Source organism: Saccopteryx leptura, chromosome 5 (genome assembly GCF_036850995.1).
Source record: "Saccopteryx leptura isolate mSacLep1 chromosome 5, mSacLep1_pri_phased_curated, whole genome shotgun sequence".
NCBI classification, from domain to species: Eukaryota; Metazoa; Chordata; class Mammalia; order Chiroptera; family Emballonuridae; genus Saccopteryx; species Saccopteryx leptura.
In genome coordinates this window covers 10,676,951-10,691,953 of record NC_089507.1, presented here as the reverse complement: position 1 = coordinate 10,691,953, position 15,003 = coordinate 10,676,951, and positions in this window count along the sequence as shown.

Genomic DNA, 15,003 nt, shown 5'->3' with positions numbered 1-15,003 from the left:
ACACGCTGGGCTGATGTTCTACCACTGAGTCAACTGGCCAGGGCCTAAAGTGAAGAATTCAGCAGCATTTAATAAGGCCATGATCTGCCACCACCAGCTCTGTCTAGTTCCAGAGCATGTTCATCACCCTTCAGTAAAACCCTGTACCCAGTACGCAGTTGCTCCCCTGCCCCTGCTTGCGGTCCCCCGGCAACCACCAACCCACTTTCAGTCTCGAATTGACCTGCTCTGGATATTTGATGTAAATAATCATGCGTTCTGCGGCCTTTTGTGTCTGGCTGCCTTCACTCTGCATGTTACTGAGTGTGTCCATGTTGCAGTGGCGGCTGTTAGAATGTCCCTCCTTTTTGTGGCTGAAGAATATTCTGTTGTTTCTGCTACAGTTTGTTTATCCGTCCACCTGTTGATGAACATTGGGGTTTCTACTTTTGGCTGTTGCGACTAGTGCTGCTGTGAACATCGTTGTGCAAGTATTTGAGTGCCCGTGTCAGTTCTGGGTACACACTTTGGAGGGGGCTGCTCTGTCACCTGGTAATTCTGTGTTTAACCGTTTGAGGAGTCTTTCTTTTCTTTTTTTAATTTATTCATTTTTAGAGAGAGAAGAGAGAAGGGGGAAGGAGCAGGAAGCACCAACTCCCATATGTGCCTTGACCAGGCAAGCCCGGGCTTTGAACCGGCGACCTCAGCATTCCAGGTCGACACTTTATCCACTGCGCCACCACAGGTCAAGCGAGGAGTCTTTCTTGATTCCTAACATTTATCCTTCAGAATGATATCCAAGATTTATAGGGGATGTGACCGGGGCTCAGAACGGTAGGACTGAATTGTTCCCCCAGTGCTATGGTCTGAATATTTTGTGTTTCCCGCCCACCCCCAAATTCATTTGTTGAAATCCTGATGCCCAATGGGATGGTATTAGGAGGTGGGGCCACGCCCTGACCTCTGGGAAGGGGAGAGAGGCTGGAGGTTGAACCACCTGTCAGTGGCCCGAGATTTAGTCATGTTTAATGAAGCTTCCCTAAAATCAAAAGGAGGGTGTTCCCGGAGCTTCTGGGTTGGTGAGCACTTGGCGGTGAGAGGAAGGTGGTGCCTTGCTCCCAGACCTGGCCCTCTGCGTCGCTTATCCGCTGTTCCTGCGTTGTACCCTTTTATGATGAACCGGTCGTCTAGTAAGTAAAATGTCTCCGTGTGCTGTGAGCCACTCTCGTAAATCAGTGGAGCCCAGGAAGGTGGTCGCTGAAACCTCCAGTCTGCAGCCGGTTGGTCAGAAGCACAGGTGACAACCTGGACTTGCCGTTGGCATCTGAAGTGGATTGCAGGGCGTGGGGGGTGGTGCATCTTGTGGGACCCAGCCCTTAACCTGGGGGATGTGACGCGGTCACCAGGCAGACAGCGTCAGAACGGAGTCGAGCCGTGGGACAGCCAGCTGGGGCTGGAGAACTGCGTGGTGCGGGGAAGACACCACGTGCTGTCACTGGTGCCAGGATCCTTACCCGCCCAGCTACTTTGCCACGCCCCTTCCTTTCTGCCTCCGAGTTGCGCTGAAGGCTGCATCCGGGTGGCACAGGCAGGTGGTGCTTTGGGCCCAGTGGGGACACCTGGGTCGTGGGCACTCAGCTCTGGTCTTGTCCACTTCGTGTGAGGCAGGTGTCGGGTGTGTCCCTGCCTCTGCTCTTTTGGAAACAGCATGAAGATCAGAACGGGTGAACGTGACCCTGACTTCTCTTTACCCCTCACTGTGCTCCAGCCAGACGGACTGCCGCCTGTCCCTGCAGCGGTCCACGTGCTCTCCTAGCTCCGGGCGGCGGAGACAAGGCTCACGGGCCTGTGTGGGCTGCTCGGGAGAGCTCAGAACTCGAGACTGCTGTGGATGGATGTGGAAAGTGCCTGCTGTGGAGAAGTAGATTTTTGATTAATAAAAATTTCATGTAGTTTGCTTTTTTGTTTGTTTCTTTGTTTTGTTTTTCCTCTCACGGGTAAAAGCAGACCCAAGATTTTGAAAATGCTTTTGCAGCCTCACTTGTTGGCTGTGTTTATTCTGTATTCACGCTTCTCCTGTCTGATCTTCCAGAGCAGACTTCTAGGTCCCCCCGTGGAAGGGACTGCAGTTACAGACGTCTAGAGCTAGGGGGCAGCAGAGAGGCAAATGTGACCTGACTCAGAACCACAGTGCCCCGGGGACAGTGGGCTCTTAGGTCCAAGTGTGGAAAAGGAAGAAAACCCCACTCAGCTGGGAGTATTAACAATGTCTCCTGATGCTGTCAGCTTAGATGGAATGTGGTTGGCTTTCTTGGCCACTCATTCCCATGGGTTTCAGGGACCCTTAGAAACGGACGCCCCAGACCATTTCCTAGCTCCTTGGAAGACAGGTCCCACCCACAGTTACAATGAAACAACTTGCAACTAGAAGAATAGGCTCTGGAGATCTAGTGGGCAGCCTCGTGGTTACGTCCACAACTCGGCTGTAAGGAGGAACCAGAACGGGTCGCTTGTGAACAATAGAAATGTATTTCTTGCAGTTGTGGAGTCTGGAAGCCCGAGATCAGGGTGCCAGCCCTCCCCGGGGTCCCAGCAGTCTCATTGTATCTTCACGTGGCAGAAAAGGCTGGGGAGCTCCCTGGGCCCCTTTTATAAGGGCAGGCAGTCATCCCATCCCTGTGGGGTCCCAGCCCTCATGACCTGTCTCCTCCCAAAGGCCCCGCTTCCTGATGCTGTCACATTGCACATTAGGGTTTCAACATATGAAATTGGGAGGGGGGCGACGCAAACATTCCAACCATTACCATCCCAGGGAGCCAAGCCCTTTCTGCTCAGGTGGGAGCCCTCCAATCAGGAACCTTCCTGTGCCTCAGCCTGGACCACTCCTGCTCTCCCTGCTCCTCCATCTGCTCATTCATCAAGTCCTGCGGTTTCACCTCCAGTTACTCCCCCGCGGTGCCCTTCCTCGCCTGGCCCGCGGTGCCCTCCAGCTGCGTTCTCTCCATCCCTGGGTCGCCTCATTTCTCCCAGAGCCAGTGCCGTCCCCCGCCCCCCCGCCCCAGACCTCTGGAGCTGCAGCCTCATTTCCGACTGGAGGCTGGGCTGGGTTAGGTGTCCCTCCCCCGCGATGCCCTGCACCACCGCTGGACTCCTCTAGCGCCCCGTCTTGCATCCCTGTGCCTGCGGGGGCTGCCAGCCCCGACCCGTTGCCCAGCCTCCCTGGCCTTCTGCCCGGCGCTTGCCTGCCTTTCGGGCGTGGGCTGCCTGCAGGGATGGGCGGGGCACAGACCCAGGAGGGAGGGGAGGCGTTCCCACCCCAAGGGGCCGCTCTAGCCCTGGCGGATGAATGTCCCCTCTTGTGTCCTTCAGGCAGGCAGTTAGTATGAAACGTTCCTTGTGGCTCCTTACGGAGTCCCAGTGGGAACCAAGCTCCACGTGCTCCCGTGACCCAGCTTCACAGAGCGCAGTGTGTTGTCATTCCTTCCCGACCAGACCCGGTCACCCTTCCCAGGCCCCCCTCCCCCCGTCCCTCTTCCCTAGGACCACTTCCCAAAATAAACTGAAGTCTACAATCCCTTCTCTTAGGTGTGCTTTTGGGAGGATCTCCGACTATCTTCAACTTTACCAATGCCTTTGCCAAAATTAAAAATAGAACAGTTATGTGAGTCTGTATTTCTCTCTCTTACGCCTGACCACCAGGTCTTTAAGACTGTGCCTTATCTGTTACCCACGTGGTTCACAATTAATGCTCGTTAAATAGTAGAAAGGGCCCTGGCTGGTTGGCTCCGTGGTAGAGCGTCGGCCTGGCGTGCAGGAGTCCTGGGTTCGATTCCCGGCCAGGGCACACAGGAGAAGCGCCCATCTGCTTCTCCACCCCTCCCCCTCTCCTTCCTCTCTGCCTCTCTCTTCCCCTTCTGCAGCCAAGGCTCCATTGGAGCAAAGATGGCCCGGCGCTGAGGATGGCTCTGTGGTCTCTGCCTCAGGCGCTAGAGTGGCTCTGGTCACAACAGAGCGACGCCCCGGATAGGCAGAGCATCGCCCCCTGGTGGGCATGCCGGGTGAATCCCGGTTGAGCGTATGCGGGAGTCTGTCTGACTGCCTCCCCATTTCCAGCTTTGGAAAAATACAAAAAAAAAAAATAGTAGAAAGAACACGATGAGTTTACAAAGAGCAGCTGAAGGGTGTTGGGGTGTGTCGCTTCTCATGCTGCATCTCTTTCAGCTCCACAGCAGCTCCGGGATAGGTGCTGTCATCACCTTCACCTTACAAAGCAGGCAAGGGCTGGGAGACGTTCCGTACCTGCCCAGCTAGCGAGGAAAGAAGTTACGGTTCTGAGGCCTGGACTGATTCCCAGGTTGGTCTCATCACTATGACGGTTGATTGTTGGGGGACTAGGGAAGCTGGTTATCCCTGGAGCATACAATGCTGGCGGGGAGCATGTGGAGAGGGGTTTGTCTTGGTTGGCAGGGGATGGATCGTGAAGTATCTCTGTCCAGGGATTTTTATCTTGTGCGCAACAGGAACCTCTGAAAGCCTAAAATATGTTCCCCTGAACCTATCAAGTTTCCTGGTTATTTTAGAAAATACAAGCAGTTTGAGGAATGGCCACAAGGGGGCAGGCGTTGGCAACAGATGAGAACCATGTGGTGGAAAATCTCTATGTGCAGAAACTTGGTTCACTTCTCTTTTCCTCCTGGGGCCTCTCTGCTCAGCTCTCTGAGTAGATCTAAGATTGATAAGTAACCTCGAGCACTGGAGACTTGCTGCTGTTCTTTCTGATTTTTTCCCCTCCCTCCCTCCTTTCCTCTCACCCTTTCTCCCCTGTTATTCCTCTTGTTTACTTTCTTCACTGAAGTGGAAATTCAGGTTCAAAAAAGCAGCGGATGCTTCCTGAACGCTATCAAGCTTGCAACATTCTGAAGCTCAACCCATAGACAAACAGATGACAACTCACACACACACACAAACAACCACCACCACTCCAGCAGCTTAGACTGCCAGAGTGTTCACTAGCCACCGGGGAAAAGTGTTCTGTCCTGTCACTGTGTCAGGGGTCCTTGCCGAGCTTCCGTCACCTCCCCGGACTAGGGGACGCTTGAAGGCTGAGGTCGAGGAAACATGGCTATTTGGGAGTATAACTGCCTGCTCATGAGGGAAGGTTATGTCGTGGGAGGGCCCCTTAGAGGACAGGTGGACCCAGGGTGAAATCTGGACATCAGGCCTGGAGGAGGCTGACTTGTCCCACATAGAAGCCTGAGAAGAATTCGAGGGGCGGGTGATGCCCAGCCCTGCTGCGGTGGCGTGAGGCTCGGGACACTTGAAGACGACGGTGTTCTATTTAATCTGGAGTTGTCTTCATTCTTGTCGTGTAACCTCTCTGTCTCGTCTCATGCTTGGAGAAGGATAAAATTGCTGTGTGTGTGTGTGTGTGTGTGTGTGTGTGTGTGTGTACACGCACTTGAAAAAGATTAATTGGCTCTCACTGGCCAACATTTTTATCCTTGCCTCCTCCTCCCTCCGGATTAAGGGAAAGGCTGGTTTCCACATCCGGGTCTTGAGGGACTGACTGAACGGAACCCCTGGCAGGATGCTGGGATGGGATGCAGATCCAGAGGCTAGGCCGGGGCGGAGGCAACTGTGACAGCGAAGCATTTGCAGACACCTCAGGGGGCATGTTGCTCATCTTCGCACGTTTTCTCGGGCCGTCTCACCAGAACCTCTGAGACCCAGAGAGGTCGTGCCGCCGGCTTACGTAGACCAGCTGGGATCTGAGTCAGGGCTGTGCGGCTGATGCTAAGGCCGGCTCCGGAGTCTGAGGTCCTGAACAAACCGGCCTGGCGAGGGCGTTCTGAGCACAGGGCGGTCTTGGAGCTAGAGTTCACACCCGGCCTGGAACTCACGTTGCATAAACAGTGCCTCCAGGACCGACCTTAATGAGGATGCTCAGAGACGCCCGTGTGGGGAGGACTGTGCTTGCAGACAGGGTAGGCCGGTTGCATTGGTGTGGACCTGTGCCGTTTCCCAAAGTGTGTTCCTTAGAACACCACTGTCTCGGGCTGGTAATAGGTGTCCCTGAGAAGGGTTCTGTAAGTAAGGAAAATCCTGAAAAACTGTCTGTCTGTCTGTGCATCCATCCATTCCTCCACCTGTCACCTATCTCTCATTTTTCCATCTGTCTCTGTATTCTTCGCAGGGCTTCTCAGAGCCTCTAACACGTGCATTGGGAGTGGCCAAGAAGGGCCTGTGATACGCAGCGTTGCCCAGCGGGTCACGTCTAGAGAGAGTGTGTGACGGGCCCAGAACGGGCACACTGCGAGCGCATGGGAAAACGGTACAGATCAGGTAGTGCGGGCATTCAGAGAGGGACAGACAGGACTTCCCTGAGCGGGACGCAGCTCAGGGCTCCGGCCAGGACCGAACGGAATGGAAAATGTTTATGGAACATTTGCTGTGCTAATAGCTACCATTTACTAAGTTCCCTCTCTGTGTCAGGCAGAATGCTAGATGCTTGCTTATATGACCTTTTTCTCTAGAAATGGGACCGAGAGGTGTGAGCAGTCATTTTGGGAGGGCTTCTGCAGGCTCTGTCTGCACAAGCAATCTTTACAAAGCGATGGCGATAGCTCAGCAAAGACTTGACTGAAATCTGCCATCGGACTCGGGAGGACCACAGACCGGCTGACCCCTCGCGCCGCTTGAAGTGCCGGCGATGAATGACGGGGTGTCATGCATAACTGGACACCACTGGGGTGCAGCTCGTTGTAAAAGGTGGCAGTTACACTGAGTGTCAGTTGTTCCGTCAGAAAATTATCAGCACGCTGTTAAGTGAAAGCAAACAGCCAGGTTAAATTCTAATTAAATGTTACCATTGTTATTTGAAATATAACAACTTAGTGTTGGTGTCAAATTGACTTTTATCAGCAGGTGGAATTATGAGCTTTTTGTCATTTTAGGGCTGTCTAATACACATGAATAGAACTGCCCGAGAAACATTTCTCAACATTAGTTAAGGATGAAACAAAGAAAATGAACATGGTTAGGGTGGAACTGTGGGAGTCCTGTAGCACAGGAAAAGGATTCTGTCGTTCCGTCTGGTTCTCTCTGGGGCCTGTGCCCACTGTTTGTAAGCATGCCGAACCTCTTCCTGTGCTGTGAATTCGAATAGAAATCATGCCCCTGGTTGACAGTTCAATGGACAAGTTGTTCCCTTTTCCTGGGCAGTTTCCATAAACCGGCCGTCTGAGCACGGAAATGACTGGTCTTTCCCAGCGGGCAGAGGATGAAATATGAGAGAACTTTGAGTTTTCAGCAAACACGTACTTCTCAACAGGACAAACAGATCAGGAGCCATCTCAGGACGGGAAGTAAACATTGATATGTCAGCTGTCAGGGAGGCTGCACAGTGGCAGCCCTGAACGGCAGAGATTTATGGGCTGCTGCTGGTGGAGTCCTGCTGGTTGCCGGCACCCTGGAGTGCCCTGGTCATACCAGACGAGTATCGCCTTTGAGGCTCTTAGATTCCAGAAGCCTGGGGAAGAGCTAGCATTGAGGGTGACTGGGAAGTGACCGAGACTCCACGTACCAACTCTTGCCATGTCTCTGTGACCTTGGACATATGACTTCATCCTGTGATTCTCAGATTCCTCCTCTGTAGAATGGGACACTACACCCAATGCACAGGCTCACTGTGAGCTGAAACGCTGGCCTTTATTAGAAGGCCCAGCATCGTCCCCTGAGTGCGCATAGCCCGTCCTCGGCACCCTTCCGGTGTCCTTTCTCCTAGTGCCTTCCTTCTCAGATGTGAGAATGACTTTGACTGGATCAGCAAGAGGAGAGTTACAGCAGGAGACACAGGTCATGCCCGTCCTGGACAACGATAAAGAATGAGGAGGCAACTCGATCGAGGGGTTCTGGCTCTTCTCCCCGGGGTTGACTTTTAAGCATGGTTGGGTAGATATCGTTCCGTGAGGTCCACGGAATGATCTCAGCCCAATGGCGCTGTGCTCTTGAGCCATCAACTTTAACTCACAAGTGTGGATATCATTCACTGTTTTATTCCACAGACATCCATCAACTGTATGGGTGGTGTGGGTGAGGATGGGTGACTGACAGTGACAAGAGATTGGTACAGTCCTTAAATGAGATGAGATAGTGTAGTGGTTAAATGAGATAATATATGTTCTATAATTCATCTATATACAATACCTATGCATATGTAATATATAAAGGGGTTGGTACCCAAAGTTACATATGATATTATAATATATCTGAAAGACAGTAAGCTTCTTAAGCTCTTTATGTGTCTGGTAGACAAGCAATTTGTATCCTGGGTAAGTGCGTTGAGCTTGGTGTCAACCTGGGAGTTTAAACCTTATTGCTACTCCTTCCCAGCTGGTATTTTTGAGTGAAGTAGGTGCCTCTGAGATTCAAGATCCTCAAACTGAAAATGAGAATAATAACATCTTCCCACAGCATTTGCGAGGATTCAGTGGAATGTAACGAACTTCTGTGTGAGGGTGAGGGAGGGGTTTGCTGACACCAAACCAACCCTGCCAGTGACAAAAATATACAAGTCGGAAAAATGACAAAAACAGCTGCTTGAAGGCATAAGAGAACAGCCAAAGCAGCCACGGATTTTGGTCCCATCCTATTTTTTGATCCAGGTAGGAGTTGTGTAAATGTGTTTGCTCTGCGCATATTGATTGAGCTGTAGACTCATGAGCTTTTCTGTTTCAATAGGAAAATTTACAAAAATGTGGAATGGGTTGTCAGAGGCATTGACCACAGCTCTAGAACGGAGTGTGTGTGTCCAGATGTTGTCTGGTCTTTTCCTTTCTCTCTTTTTGTGATGCCCGAGCCTCGCCCTGTGCCCTACACTGAGGAGGTGCTTGTCAGATTGCTGAAGGACCTAACTGAATGGCGTGCTGGTTTATGTTTCCTGGTGCCTCTGGAAAACATACTTCCTCTCCTTTGTTCCCCCTCTCACCAGCCCACCGGCATATCAATTTCTTCCTCTATTGTTTAGAGAGAGCTGTTTAGACAGAAACTTCATTTGCACCCCTTATCCCTGGGGGGAGGCATCAATAGAATACTGAGTTCGATTATAAGGAGATGTAATTTCTCCAGTCCTATGAAACAGTCTGCCGAACGTGGAAACAGTCTTCCAAACACACCCTGAGCACACGGCACACCCTTGCACGGTGTCTCGTGACCTCTCCCCACCACCGCAGTGGCTTCTCTGAGCGATGTGCTCTTCACGCCGAAGCCAAGGGCGGCAGACTTCTGGCAGAGAGAATCCTGAACAGGTAACTATTGTCTGTATTGATGATTAGGTGAAAAAAGAAAAGAATGTTAACGCGGTTAAGAAAGCTCAGCTGTTGACTTAAAATTAAGGCACTGCTCTACTTTTTAATCCTTGAACTAAAAGACTACATTGGGAAGGGCGCTTTCGTGAACTGGAAATGTAGGGTGTTCTGGATGAAACGTCTGTCAGCAGGGAGGCTTCACTGCTCAGCGGGAGGAGGGGCGGGGAGCCTGACTCCCACTCTCAGACCCCCTACTCACCTCTTCCTCCCTCTTCCTGATACCCACCTCTGAGCAGCAAATCCATTTCTAGTTGTCCTTCATAAGCGAGTTACAGCCCTGGAGAGCACCACTTTTATAGACAGGTAAAACTAATAAGAAGAATTGGAAGTCAATCTTATAAAGGAGTGAAAAACAGAAAGAATTGGCTGCCGTAAGCAGACCCTTGGCTGTGGCTCCCGCCCCTCCCTCCGCCTCAGTCAACCACCCAGAAGAGCTTGTTCTAGGCCTGTAGGGAACGGCCCCAAACTCCAGAATGAAAGTCGGTTTCAAAGCTCAGCTACCTCCTGCTTCTGTTTTGTTAGCTTTTGCCCCGTGAAGATGCCTTACACTTGGACCGGCTTCCTTAGTGGTGCCTTTAAAAGATACTTTTGAAAGATTTCTTTTAGTATTTTAGTGACTTTTCTTTGGAAAGGTGGTTCAAAGTACCTGGTGTGTCATCCTGCCAGAATAAAAGTCCCATCAATTATTATACAAAAAAGGCAGTTCTCTCCCTGAGAAGAGTATAGGTCTAGTTTTTTTTTTTTATTTACTTTTTTTTTTATTTTTTATTTTTCCGAAGCTGGAAACGGGGAGGCAGTCAGACAGACTCCCGCATGCGCCCAACCGGGATCCACCCGGCATGCCCACCAGGGGGCGATGCTCTGCCCCTCTGGGGCGTCGCTCTGTTGCATCCAGAGCCATTCTAGTGCCTGAGGCAGAGGTCACAGAGCCATCCTCAGCGCCTGGGCCATCTTTGCTCCAATGGAGCCTTGGCTGCGGGAGGGGAAGAGAAAGACAGAGAGGAAGGAGAGGGGGAGGGGTGGAGAAGCAGATGGGCGCCTCTCCTGTGTGCCCTGGCCGGGAATCGAACCTGGGACTTCTGCATGCCAGGCCGACGCTCTACCACTGAGCCAACTGGCCAGGGCCTGGTCTAGTTTTTAAAACATTTTCCTTCCCCCTTATGGCCACCTATATTATCCTATGTGAATCTGGTCATGTATTTACTCAGCAAACACCTGAGAGCCCACTGTGTGCCAGCCACTGCTTTGGATACTGGGGATACAGTGAACAAAGTAGCCCTGTTGTAAAAAAAAATGCACACACACTGGCATTACTGTAATTTCATGAATAATGTCTCCTGAAAATGTGTAAAAAATCAAATGTAAGAAAGTCTAAACATTAGACTTATTTTGTATAAGAGAGGGTCTGTTCTCTTCCAGGTCGACGCTTTATCCACTGCGCCACCACAGGTCAGGCCGTCTGTTCTCAAAGAGCTCCATCTTGCGTTTTAAGTTGCAATCTTGCCAATCCATTCCCAGCACTTCCGGGTCTTCCTCAGTTTGTTTTTGCACTTCCGTAATTGAACACACAACTGATGGGGGCGAGCCCCGTGCGCACCTGTTTGTAGACAAAGACTTGTTACTTTAGACACCCGTGCACTGATCTCTGGGTCTGTCTCAGTTCTGTTAGGCTTGTGATGTTTACACCTCCAGAAGAGAATTTAGCATTTATTCCCCCTCCAGGTTTTCACTCATTATATGAGATCAGGATCCAATGCTCTACAACTTGATCAAACAGAAATACTAGTTGATTTGTGTAAACGGCTACTGTGTTATGAGCACTTTGTTAAGGGAACATGATCTCACTTACTCCTTGGGTCTCCGGGTCGCGTTACAGGACTGCATTCTGCTCGGTTAGTTATTAGAATGGGACGTTGAGGCAGCTGGAAAGATCACTGTGCAGTAGTAACAAGTAGTACCCAAAAGAGAGGATTGGCATTCGTTCACATTTCTGCTTTTTCAAATAGAATGATGCTTATGTCAGTGAACAAATGATCTCTTGATTATATGCTTCAGGTAATACTAAGTCTAAGAACGGCTGTGTGCCAATGACTGCTCCGTGCTCCTTGATCTGAGGTGGATTTGTGGGGCCCCCTCATCATGAGCCAGAATGATGTGGGCTGAGGTCCCCTTTTCCACTCTAACTAGTTATGGCCTTGGGCCAACTACTATATTCCCTGAGCCTCAGTTTATCTGACTGTGAAATGGCAGCAACCATGACAACCTTAGAGGGATGTAAAAAGGATAAACTATCTCAGTCTTTGTGAAGAGCATATCGTGCGAAGCTGGGAACATCATAGTCGTGCAGTCAGGCGTGCTGCAAGTCTCCAGTAAGTATTTCTTGGAGGTGTTGGATTATGTTACTAATCAAGCAAAATGGGGAGTAATATTAAAACAAAACTGTTGTTGCGGTCGGAAAGAGGCCTGAAACCTTCCAAACCTCGCTGCCTTTACTTTCCTGCTCAGGGATCCCCTTAAGGCCGGATGTCCTGAATTGGCCAGTTTTTTTTGTTTGTGTGTTTCATTCCTTTGGTTCTTTCCTAGATAACCGGTCAGGACACTGGTTAGACAAACGTGCCCAGGGAAATAGGACTGTGGATGAGAACAGGGAGGCGAACGACTTCCTGCTCCTGCTCCTGCTCCGTGCAGGTGAGGTTCTGCAGCGGGGGGCGCCGAGGACACCCCTCCTGCCTCAGTCTTCTAAGGGCCATCTTCTCGAGGGGGTGGGGTGAGAAGCAAGCGGCCTCTTTGAGCCTGCCTTCCCTCGGTCAGGTGCGTGAAGGGTTTCCCAGGGCTGCTCACTCGGGGCGTGGGCTTGGTGGGAAGGGCACCGCCCCCTGGGGTGGCATCGCCAGAGCTCATCAGTACCCGGCTTCCCGCCCCGTCCTGGTCCACAGAGGACTCTGGGCCCCAGCCTCCTTCCCTGTGACCGGGGATCATGTCTGGTTCGGGCCAGCGTGGCTGTGGCTGATCCCATTTGTGTCACTTCTGAGTGAAAGTGCGGAACATGCAGGTGTGAGATCCTCATGCCCTCCCTTCACCTCATCCGGAGAGGTCACAGGCGCCAGCTGAGAGGCACCTACCACACTGAGTGACTGCACTGGTCACAGTTGCCCCGGAGAGTGGCCCAGACCCCCGTGGACTTTGCAAAAGTAAGAAACAAGGTATTTTAGCACAAAGGCACACTGGAATCTAGGCACAGAACTGTTACTGCCTCGCAGACTAGTGGATCCGACCTCTAGGAAGCGTTGGCACAGGGTCGGGAGCATTCCATGCCAACCAACTTCCTGTGTTAAGGTTCTGCCAGACAAGTAGCCCTGTCCTGCATGGTGGAGAAGCGAGACTCGGAGAGGCGGAGAGGCGAGGAGAAGGGAAGCGGTGAATTAGACGAGCTGCAACAGAACTGCTGTGTAAAACAGCCTGATTGCTTTCTCTGAGTTTTGAATTAGCCTGTCAACTTTCTGGATTCCCGCATTCTCAAGATAAAGTTTGTGCTCTCCCTGTCTCAGAAGAATCCCCCGGAAGACTCGTGTTTTCGAAATGCCTTGAAGACGGTTCACAGCAGAAGGCGGCTAATGAGGCCCCCGCCTGTGGCCGGGCTCCTTTGCAAGCTGGGAAGGATCATCACGGGGCTTACAGGCCGTCCTTCTTCCTTTCCTGGGAGCGAACGAATTTGGGTCGGCACGTACGGATAGGGGGCCTACCAGCTCGAGCCGTGTGTTCGGCTCTGGGCTACAAAGATGAATGATACATCTGCCCCCCCCCCACACACACACCCTCAAGAGAGAGGAGAGAAAGAGGCAGACAGAACAAGCCCCCCAAGTTAGCCCGGGGAAGGGCTTCCACAGAGGCACCAGCAAAAACCCAGGCTACGCAGGAGGAGAGAGCCGTTCTGATTTGGGGGTCGCTGGGAAGACTCTGTTTGAGCCGGTACTTGAAAGACAGGAAAGACCTTGGTGATTTTTCTGTGAGCTGTGGAAGGGCGGCCAGCCTTGTCTCTCTTGCCGGTGTGGTTTTTATTTCGGTGGTGTTGAGTCCTCGTTCAGGAGATGTGTCATTTGGGCCTTTTTAAAGGCCATGGAACCAGAGATCTGAGCTAATGGGAAGAGAGTCATAATATCGTCACCGAAAGCAAGAACTTGTGGATGTATTTTGCTAAATTGCCCCTATTAGTTACGCAACCAATCTTTTTGACATCCTGCTTTAAAAAAAATATCTCGCGGCAGAATTTAACCCATACATATACACGCCCAGTCCTGATCCTAGGCAGCGGTCCGAAGTGGGGTGTTTTCCAGATGCAGCTGTTGACATAACAGACTTTGGAATTCAACAATAACGAATGAATGTAAGGGGGACAGAACAAGTCATCCGTGGTGTATGAAGATCAGTGTCTCTTCCACTGGGGTCCCCAGAATATTTCTGGAAATATAAACAGATGTAGTATTTTTAAAAAGGGTATATGTGCTGTGTTTTCAATCAGTATGCCAGCTATCAACTTGTTGCCTCTGAGTTCCAGTTCACCCCTGAGGACAGCACTAGCTCCACTGAGGAGCTCGAAAGCTTCAAGCTTAAATAGCGAACATATTAAGCTTTGTCAAGAGAGGGCGCTAGAGGGACATGGCAGGAAGACAGGATGCTCTTCCTGGGTCCAGACTGCTTTTGTTTCCTCTTGCTTCTGATGATGGATGCACCCCTGTCAACAATACTCAGCCCATGTGTCGTAAGCCCAGAGCAAGCTCACCGTGGAGGCTCAGTCTCCCTCCCACAGTCCCCCCCCCCCCCCCCCGGATGTGGACACCGTGCACTCTGGCTGTGCGCTACCTGGATAACCTCACCGCCCACCCCTCTGCACTCTGGAAGGGTGTTTCCCGCTTTTCTGGAGACTGTGGACCAGTTTTGGCTTGGGCAACCGAGCAGAGTTGTTGGCTAGTCACTGGGCTAGAGCCACGCCTTCTCCTCTGCCTCGGGGAGGGGTCCTTTGGTTTTGTCCTTACTTGGGTACTCTTTTTTGGCCCCTGGACATTACTTAGAGTTCTCTTTCCGTCTTTAGAGTTACTCCATCGTTATGCTGAAAAACTCTTCCCAGTTAATAATTCTTTTATTAAACGTTCCCTGTTTAAGTTCCTGTGCGGCTTCTCTCTGCTCATTGGATCTGACTGGGACATCACAGTGAAGGTTCCCATACCTGTATCCCCAGGGCCCCTTTATGGTCTTAAAATTACTGGCGACTCCCAAAAGCCCTGGTTCATGTAGGTTATGTCTATATTTGCCATGTTAGAAAGTAAAACTGATACATTTGAAGCACATTTATTTACTACTTTAAAATGGCAAGCCATGTAAATTAAATAATAATTACAATTATATTTTTCAAAACCAGAAGTAATAGAAGAGTAGTATTGTTTTATATTTCTGCAGACATCTTTCATGTCTGGCTTAATGAAGACAGCTGGATTCTCACATCCACTTCTGTAATCTGTTGTGATACATTGTTTATCTTGAAACTGATGAAGACAACCTGGCCTATCACGGATGTTCAGTTGGGAGGAGAGGATTATTAGAATAGCCTTTTAGGTAATTTTGTGCATTTTTTCATGCAACCCCCAAACTCAACAGGTGGTAA